The sequence below is a fragment of the Carcharodon carcharias genome, chromosome 17 (assembly GCF_017639515.1).
Source record: "Carcharodon carcharias isolate sCarCar2 chromosome 17, sCarCar2.pri, whole genome shotgun sequence".
Classification (NCBI taxonomy): Eukaryota; Metazoa; Chordata; class Chondrichthyes; order Lamniformes; family Lamnidae; genus Carcharodon; species Carcharodon carcharias.
In genome coordinates, this window is record NC_054483.1 from 101,202,442 (window position 1) to 101,212,030 (window position 9,589).

The following is a 9,589-nucleotide window of genomic DNA, read 5'->3' on the forward strand; positions in this document are numbered from 1 at the left end:
TCCTCTCCTCTTGTGAGGACAAGCAGGCTCATGAGTCCCTCTTTGATATGACTGAGGTTTACATGCTCCTCCCCAGCATCACCGGTCTAGTTCTAGGCAGCCTTGTTTGGGCGCAGATCAATGTGGCAACTGGAGCTAATGGTTTACCAGCTTCCAGCCCACCAAATTCATGCCCAAACTAGACATGCGCGCAAGATGCAGAGGCTCTTCCTTATCTGCCCTCAGAGCGGAGAAGGTGAATCATCTTCTTCTGACACTGCACAGGGATCCTGTGGGTGACCCCACAGCTGCTGACTATAGCTGCCACCTCTGTCCAGGCTTTCTTGGTGAAATGTGGAAGCTTCCTTTTGCCATGACGTGGCAGCAGTGTCTCCTGTCGCTCGCTCGCTGCCTGACTACAGGAGAGTCTGCAAGCAGTCACTGTAAAGACAAGCAACTGCAGCCATTTCCAGAGCCACTTCCTTGGCTTGATCCAAGGACTCAAGTCCTTTGACAATTTGGCCCTGCTTTTGATTCTAGACACTGAGAACTGACTGGCTCCTGCCACTGAACAAACCCCCAAAACCCTTCACCGCAGTCTTCACAGCTTCCTCTCTGCTGGCCTTTTAATCCCACAGCTGACTTCATGGAGTCAGGCTGCCCCATTCCCGATTTCCCCCTGCCCCCTGGCAGTGCTTGCCCTCTCAGAAAGCAAGTTTCGCGCTGGGTGACTGTAAATTGGCCGGCTAACGCGTGATTGCTTTTCGGCTGCCGGGGTCAGGTGGGAGTTTACATCTGCTTCCGGGCCCACCATTCGCACACGCCAGGCACTTTGTCATGATTGCTGCAGTTTTTCCTCATGAACAAGTTCCGTGATGCTTTGGAAGTAAGTTGAATGTCTTCTGAGCATTTTAAGGGCAAATAGGTGATCACAAATGATATGGTTTGAGTGTTGTGTGATTTTCATTTCAGGTCACTTAATTGCCAATGATGTCAATTAATCGCTATTTGATGTCGAATAATGACTAAATGGTTACTTTTGAATGTAGAGGATCGCCAATGAGAGCATGTGAACACTGTTGAATGTAGAGGGTCACCAATGAGAGCGTGTGAACACTGTTGAATGTAGAGGATGTAGAGGATCACCAATGAGAGCATGTGAACATTGTTGAATGTAGAGGATGTAGAGGATCACCAATGAGAGCATGTGAACATTGTTGAATGTAGAGGATGTAAAGGATCACCAATGAGAGCATGTGAACACTGTTGAATGTAGAGGGTCACCAATGAGAGCATGTGAACATTGTTGAATGTAGAGGGTCACCAATGAGAGCATGTGAACACTGTTGTATGTAGAGGATGTAGACGGTCACCAATGAGAGCATGTGAACATTGTTGAATGTAGAGGATGTAAAGGATCACCAATGAGAGCATGTGAACACTGTTGAATGTAGAGGGTCACCAATGAGAGCATGTGAACACTGTTGTATGTAGAGGATGTAGAGGGTCACCAATGAGAGCATGTGAACATTGTTGAATGTAGAGGATGTAAAGGATCACCAATGAGAGCATGTGAACACTGTTGAATGTAGAGGGTCACCAATGAGAGCATGTGAACACTGTTGTATGTAGCGGATGTAGAGGGTCACCAATGAGAGCATGTGAACACTGTTGAATGTAGAGGATGTAGAGGGTCACCAATGAGAGCATGTGAACACTGTTGAATGTAGAGGGTCACCAATGTGAGCATGTGAACACTGTTGTATGTAGAGGATGTAGAGGATCACCAATGAGAGCATGTGAACATTGTTGAATGTAGAGGGTCACCAATGAGAGCATGTGAACACTGTTGAATGTAGAGGGTCACCAATGAGAGCATGTGAACACTGTTGTATGTAGAGGATGTAGAGGATCACCAATGAGAGTATGTGAACATTGTTGAATGTAGAGGGTCACCAATGAGAGCATGTGAACACTGTTGAATGTAGAGGGTCACCAATGAGAGCATGTGAACACTGTTGTATGTAGAGGATGTAGAGGATCACCAATGAGAGTATGTGAACATTGTTGAATGTAGAGGATGTAGAGGATTCGCCAATGAGAGTATGTGAACATTGTTGAATACAGAATAATGTCAAAATTTTCTGGTGGGGTGGGCCATCAATTAACCTCATTCAGCAGCCAATTGAGGGGGATTATGCCATACAGCCAATTTTTTCAATGGTGCAGGAGTCCCAGACCATGTTACAAAGCAAAGTTTATAAGATTTTTTTGGAACTGTCTCTTTGATTTAAAGTAAAATGGAGAAATGAAGGGGGTCATGTGACCTCTGAATTTTTCCTGGCAACAAACCTGGGTGGCTTGTTTGCTATGAAAACAAGAGGGGCCCAAAGAGACTTGCTGAGCAGGGGCAAGATGTACATATCTGTGGACAATGGCAAGAGCATTGTGCTGACTGTAGATAGACTTAGTCTCCAAGTTTCACAGGAAGGTGTTAGGAATGTCAGCTTTTATAAATGGTTACTTTAAACTGTCTGTTTAATTCCAAGGTAATATAAAATCGGGGGTCTAGGTGATAGAAGAAATGCCAATTAACTATCTTGATTCAAGTCCCATGTGATTCACATTGCCACGGAGATTGGTTTTTGGAAGGGAATGAGTCCATAGGAAGCCATCGTCGTAACAGGCTACAGCGTTTTCTAAGATATCCCTCAAACTTAGGTCAGTCTGCAGCTATCTGAGAGAGAGAGAGAGAGAGAGAGCTCATTCTGCACCTGGAGAAATGCTGACCCTGTCCTTCACCAGACAGAACAGAGGTGGAAGTTCATGCTCAGATTGAAGAGACCAAGTTCATCAAGGTCTAATGGAGGCTAGAAGATTTTCCTAGCTTGGGATAGAGAGAAAGGATCTCCAGTATAACTCAGTGAAAGTCAATTCTGGGATTAAGGGCTACCTGGCTTGGAAAGGGAAAAGGAAGTATGCTATTGGGAATGGAGAGTAGCTTTGGTCTGCTTCCAGGAGACTAAAGTGCCTACATAATGTAAAGAAGGGGTGGGGAACCTACAGCCCATGGGCTGGATACAGCCCACAGGAAGATTTCTGAAAATACAGACCTATGACAGTAGGGCCTTCAAAATAGCATCTATTATCATCATTAAGAATTTGCTTTGATTAAAAGCGTCAGCTAAATTACTATAATAATACTTAATATAATATTCAAATTTGTTGGTGGAGTGATTGATTAGATGTTTATAAATGACATGGCGGCCATCCTAATTTTCAAATCTCATGCATATGCAGTTGTTCACAGTTCGCACATAATTCCAACCCTGTATGTTTACTAGTAAAAACAGTAAAGCTACTACAAACAGAAGAGTGGGTGCAGAGTGTTGTGTTTTTAATGAAAAATGGACAAATGATTATCTTTTAGGGGAGGTGAAATGCAAAACCTTGTGCCTGATTTGTGGGCAAGTGATTTCTGTTACAAAAAAAAGTCAACGTAGAAAGACACTAGAGCATGAAGCACATCAGATATGAAGAAATTCAAGGACAAGTGCAAGGGGACAAAATTAAAGCACTTCAAAAGAATCTGAATGTGCAGCAAGCAGTTTTCACAAGGCTGAGAAAGGAGATGGACAGTTGCAAGTAGCAGCATCATCAGAACAAGGGCAGTTAGAGATGGGCAATAAATGCTGGCCTAGCCAGTGATGCTCACATGCCATGAACAAATAAAAAAAACATAATGAGGCAAATTAAGCCATTGCATTAAAACAGCAGGTGAATTGAACGTTTCTGTATCTTTTCAAAATAAACTAAATTAAATTGATTTTTGTGTGTGGCCTGTGACTGATTTTGTCTGTGTGAATGGCCTGTGATAAGGAATAAAGGTTCCCCAACCCGATGTAAAGTGTAACTATGACAGGAGATTTTCAGTAATTTCAAAAGTTAACCAGGGAAGCTTTTCTAACGTTTAAAGAATGAGCTGCCTGCAAAAATAATGTTTAATCATTGTTGCTCTTTGTTTATTTGGTGCAGTAAGGGTCTTAAAACTCGATCTTATCATATAATTCATCTAGTCAGTCACTGGAAATTCAAATAACCTTTTCAAAAGTTATCGGTCTTTTTAGAGATTGTAATGATTGTTAAACCTGGTACAACCAGATGAGATGGTTGCACAGAGGGAAGCCATTGAATTAAATAGTAGCCATTAATAGTTTGAAAAATGCATGTGCCATCACAGACGTCCCACTGAGGAATGCTATAATATGGAAGGTAGTAGTAGCTGGGCTGACCAAACCCCAAAGTAAAACTTGGTCGGACTATCTCAATGATTTTTAAATTTGTATTTATTGCGAGAAGGTGTGTGAACTAGAGTCGGAAGTAAGGATTCCACAACCGCTTTTGGAGATCTTTAAATATTAAATTGAAACATTTATTAACAAAAGAAAAGAAAACTTATACACCAGATTACAGTTATACAATTAAATTTAGTCTTTTAACATTTCCCAAAAGATTTCTACTCAGCTAGAATCAAAAATAAACATAATTTTCCAGGCTACAGTCCCTATAGATTCTTAATCTATAAAACATCCAGTAATATTACCGCAAGGCACCCACTGTTGCTATAAGGGATGTTTTTCACAATCTCCTCTCTCCCTCTCACTTGACAATGGAAATCCAAAGTTTGTAACAAAACCTTGCTTTCTGGAAAAACCAGACACTTCTCTGGGGTGGCTAGTAGCTGCTTCCTTCACAGGACTCTGCTTGCACAGCAGAGTCTTCTAGATCACATGGCCATACACACCTCATACAGCTTTAAATCTTCCCTTAAGTAAATTTTTCCCCTTTCAACTTTAAGCCAATTATTTTTAGCTTTCTTTTGAAAGTTACCTTTCCCAGAATCTGAAGATCTTTCACGTTGTCTTTGTGGCCACTACTTTCAGGAAAAATGAACTTAATAACTTTCCTTTATTTATTTATTTATTATCTTCGCTAGTTGTAAAACTTTCTTTTTCCTCTTTGAAATTTTCCTTTTGCCTCTTTGAAATTCAATAGCCAAAGATTCACTCTTGATTTATCTCCTATTGCAAGTTCCTATTCATGTTATATTTACTAAGATCCCATCTTAGCTCACTCATTCCCACTTCAAAAATGCCTGCTTTACACCTAACCCTTTGATGGTTTAAGCCTTACAGCCTAACTGTCTTCAGCCTAATTAAATTAACCACCCACACCCACAACACACACAACACACAACACAACACACAGGCCCCACATGACTGCTTCACAGTATTCCACAGTAATATTGGAAAAAATTATATTTTCTTTACACCTCCACCCATATGGAAAAATGAAGCATCTTAATTCTAAAAAACAATTTCAATTTCTCAACCCATTTTGTATTTCTTGCTATACTTATCTATATACACAAAACTATTACACTACCAAGTACATGTATTAACATAACAATATGCAAGTCTTTTGTATCAACAGAGGTCATTTCAGTTCATTGTCCATGTTTCAAATGTTCAATTTCCTTTGAACTTTAAACTCTTGGCAACACATCTGCAATTAAATTTTCCCATCCAGCCACATGTATAATCTGTAAATTAAACAATTGCAGCGATAAACTCCATCTGAACAGTCTGGAGCTCCGGTTTGGAAATTTTTCCACAAATTTTAAAGGATAGTGGTCTGTATATAAACAATTGTTTCTGAAGAATTGCTTGTGACATAAATCTCAATGCTGCAATGCTAACACCAGACCTAAAATGTCTTTTTCGATGGTTGAGTGTCTTTTCTGATGTACGTTCAGCTTCTGTGAAAAATATCCTACCAGCTTTTCAATTCCTGATTCCTCATCTTGCAACAACACAGCACCAATACCCAAATCACTGGCATCCACCACCAATCTAAACTGCTTGGCATAATTAGGTGCTGCCAAAGCTGGTGTAGTGGTCAACTCCGTTTTTAAACTGTCAAATGCATTCTGACACTCCTGTGTCCATTGAAGTTTCTTGTTCCTTTTTGGTAGTTTAGTCAATGGAACAACCACTTGGCTAAAATTCGGTACAAAATTCTGGTAAAATCCACTCATGCCCAGAAATCTCAAAACTTCCCGTTTTGTTGTAGGCACTGGGAAATTCACGATGGCTTTTACTTTCACATCTTTTGGGGCTACCTGACCATGTCCAATGGTGTGGCCTAGATACGTAACTTGCGCTTTTGCAAATTCACTCTTAGCCGAGCTCACCACCAAATTAGCTTCCTGCAGTCGATCAAGCAGTTCTTTTAGGTGTTGTAAATGCTCCTCCCATGTTTGACTGAAAACTACCAGGTCGTCAATATAGACAGTATAATTGCTCAGTCCTGCAATAACTTTGTTTGTCAGTCTTTGAAATGCTACTGATGCATTATTGCACTGGGCACGGCTGTACTTTAAAAGTGTTGCCTGGCGTAATGAAGCGGTGAGGTGATGGCGTGGCAGGTGAAACGGAATCTGCCCGTCATGGACACGGCGTGTTTCCTGGGAATACATAAATAATGTGGCAGGTTTGGGATGATATGGCGTGAAAACCCGTCATCGCAACCAATGGGTAAAACAACAGTTTACCAGCTTGCTACCACATTTAGTGCAAATCTGGGATGATTCTGCCCACAATCTGTCTGTTCCATCTGGTTTCGGTACCAGCTCGATGGGTGAACTTCAGTTAGAGTCAACTAGACTCTATGATGTCATTCTGAAGCATGAATTCAATTTCCTTTTGCACTTGAGCTAATTTTACTAGATTTAATCTGTAAGGATGTTGCCTTATTGAAACTGAATCCCCCACCTCTACGTCATATGTAGCCAAATTTGTTTTCCCTAATTTATTCCCACAAATAGCTTTGTGTGACTGAAATAGCTTCTCCAAATCACTTTGATATCTGTCTAGAAGGTAACTCAGTATCACATTTAAATTTTAAGCCCTCCCTCATTGTCCAATTTAATTAGAGGGAAGCCAATTTCAGAATCCTTCATTTCTACTACTACCAATATCTTGTTTTGGTTATCTTCCCTGTCAAAGTAATTTTTAAGCATATTTGTGTGACACACCCTCTGCTTCTTCCTTTTATCTGGGGTATTTATTAAATAATTTACTTCACTCAGTCTCTTTTCAATCCAGTAAGGCCCACTGAACCTTGCCTTTCATGGTTCACCTGACTCTGTCAACAAGACTAACAGCTACTCTCCAGCAACAAAACTATGAGCTTTGGCCCTCTTATCTGCACTTGTCTTTATCACTTGCTGTGACATCTTTAAATGTTCCTTAGCTACCTCACATGCCCTGTTCAATCTTTCTCTGAATCTTGTCACATAATCCAGAAGAGTAGTTTCTGAAATCTGACCCACTCGTTTGTCCTGAATCAACTTAAGTGGTCTCCTTACTTCATGACCATAGATTAATTCAAAAGGACTAAATCCTGTTGGTCTATTAGGGGCATCCCTAATAGCAAATAACAAGAATGGAATCCCTCGATCCCAGTCCTGTGGGTAATATTGACTATATGCTCTCATCATAGTTTTTAAAGTTTGATACCATCTCTCTAAAGCACCCTGTGATTCAGGATGATAAGCTGATGAATAAAATGTTTTATCCCCAGGCTGTTCATTACTTCCTTAAACAGCTGTGACATGAAATTTGAAGCCTGATCTGACTGTATTTCTTGTGGTAACCCATATCTTGTTAAAAAAAAATTAGTCAGCTCCTGTGCAATTCTCTTTGCTGCAGCATTTTGTAAAGGTGTCGCTTCTGGAAATCCAGAGGACAGGTCCATGAATGTCAGCAGGTACTGATTTCCACTTTTGGTCTTAGGGAGAGGGCCTACACAATCAGTCAGGAGCCTGGGCCAGAATTTTGAGTTCGGCGGGCAGGCTCAGTCAGCGGGCAGGCTCGGTCAGCGGGCAGGCTCGGTCAGCAGGCAGGCCTGGTCGGCGGTCAGGCTCAGTCAGCGGGCAGGCTCGGTCAGTGGGCAGGCTCGGTCAGCAGGCAGGCCTGGTCGGCAGGCAGGCTCAGTCAGCGGGCAGGATCAGTCAGTGGGCAGGCTCGGTCAGCGGGCAGGCTCGGTCAACAGGCAGGCCTGGTCGGCAGGCAGGCTCAGTCAGCGGGCAGGCTCAGTCAGCCGGCAGGCTCGGTCAGTGCCCAGGCCTGGTCGGCAGGCAGGCTCAGTCAGCGGGCAGGATCAGTCAGTGGGCAGGCTCGGTCAGCTGGCAGGCCTGGTCGGCAGGCAGGCCTGGTCGGCAGGCAGGCTCAGTCAGCGGGCAGGCTCAGTCAGCCGGCAGGCTCGGTCAGCAGGCAGGCCTGGTCGGCAGGCAGGCTCAGTCAGCGGGCAGGATCAGTCAGTGGGCAGGCTCGGTCAGCGGGCAGGCCTGGTCGGCAGGCAGGCTCAGTCAGCCGGCAGGCTCGGTCAGTGCCCAGGCCTGGTCGGTGGGCAGGCTCAGTCAGCGGGCAGGCTCGGTCAGCGGGCAGGCTCGGTCAGTGGGCAGACTCGGTCAGCGGTCAGGCTCGATCAGCAGGCAGGCTCAGTCAGCGGGCAGGCTCGGTCAGCGGGCAGGCTCGGTCAGTGGGCAGACTCGGTCAGCGGGCAGGATCGGTCAGCGGGCAGGCTCAGTCAGCGGGCAGGCTCGGTCAGCGGGCAGGCTCGGTCGGCGGGCAGGCTCGGTCAGCGGTCAGGCTCAGTCGGCGGGCTGGCCCGGTCAGCGGGCAATGATGCCGGAGCTGGCCAAGGGGGTTAGCCCTGGCTGCTTGGACTGAGCACCTTGCGGCTCGAGGGCCATGACTCGGATGTGTCCTGTGAGGTGTTCCTCAGCTGGGGTTGGCCAAGCTACAATGGTGCTGCAGGTAGAGAGTGGACTAATCCATGCTCCTCTGTCCTTTCAGGAGAAGACAAGCCATAACCGAACTGTGAGGGCACGGACAGGCAGAGACCCCACCCAACCTGCTGCTGCTCTCCCGGTTCGAACAAGATGCCCTGGAGCTGGAGAGCTGGCACGGTCCCCGTGTAACTGGGCTTGGAGAGGTGGGGGTGCCAGACAGAGGTAAGAGCGCAGTGCACAGAGGTGAGACTTCGGATTGTGCAACCATTCTAGAGTAGTCTCCTCATTGATGGGAGCCTTGAACCTGGATTCCCCACTGATCACTGGAAGAGGATGGCACCATGATGCAGATCTCCGTTGTCTCACCAGGGTGCCTGGCATGCACAGTGACAGTGTGGTGACTTAAAGTAAAGGCATGTCCTTCTTCTCCCTTTTAGATTAGCCAGCGCGCACTCATTCTCCGGACCCCGAAGTGCCACCCTTGATGCCAGAGGACCACCAGGAGTCATTTTCACCCAGTCACATCCACTTTCTGAACCAGGCACCAGCGCAGATGCCAGCACCTCAGTGGGCATTAGAGCAGCAGCTAGAATGTTGGTGCACATTGATGAGGGCACTTCACACTCGTTTGAGGAGTAGGCTGAGGCAGAGTGTGCCCAGGTTGCTGGCAGTCAGAGGAGTGCTGGAGATCAGGACGATGCTCAGTTGAAGGTGAAGGTGACCCTCTGGAGTCGACCATTAGGCATCTGGTGC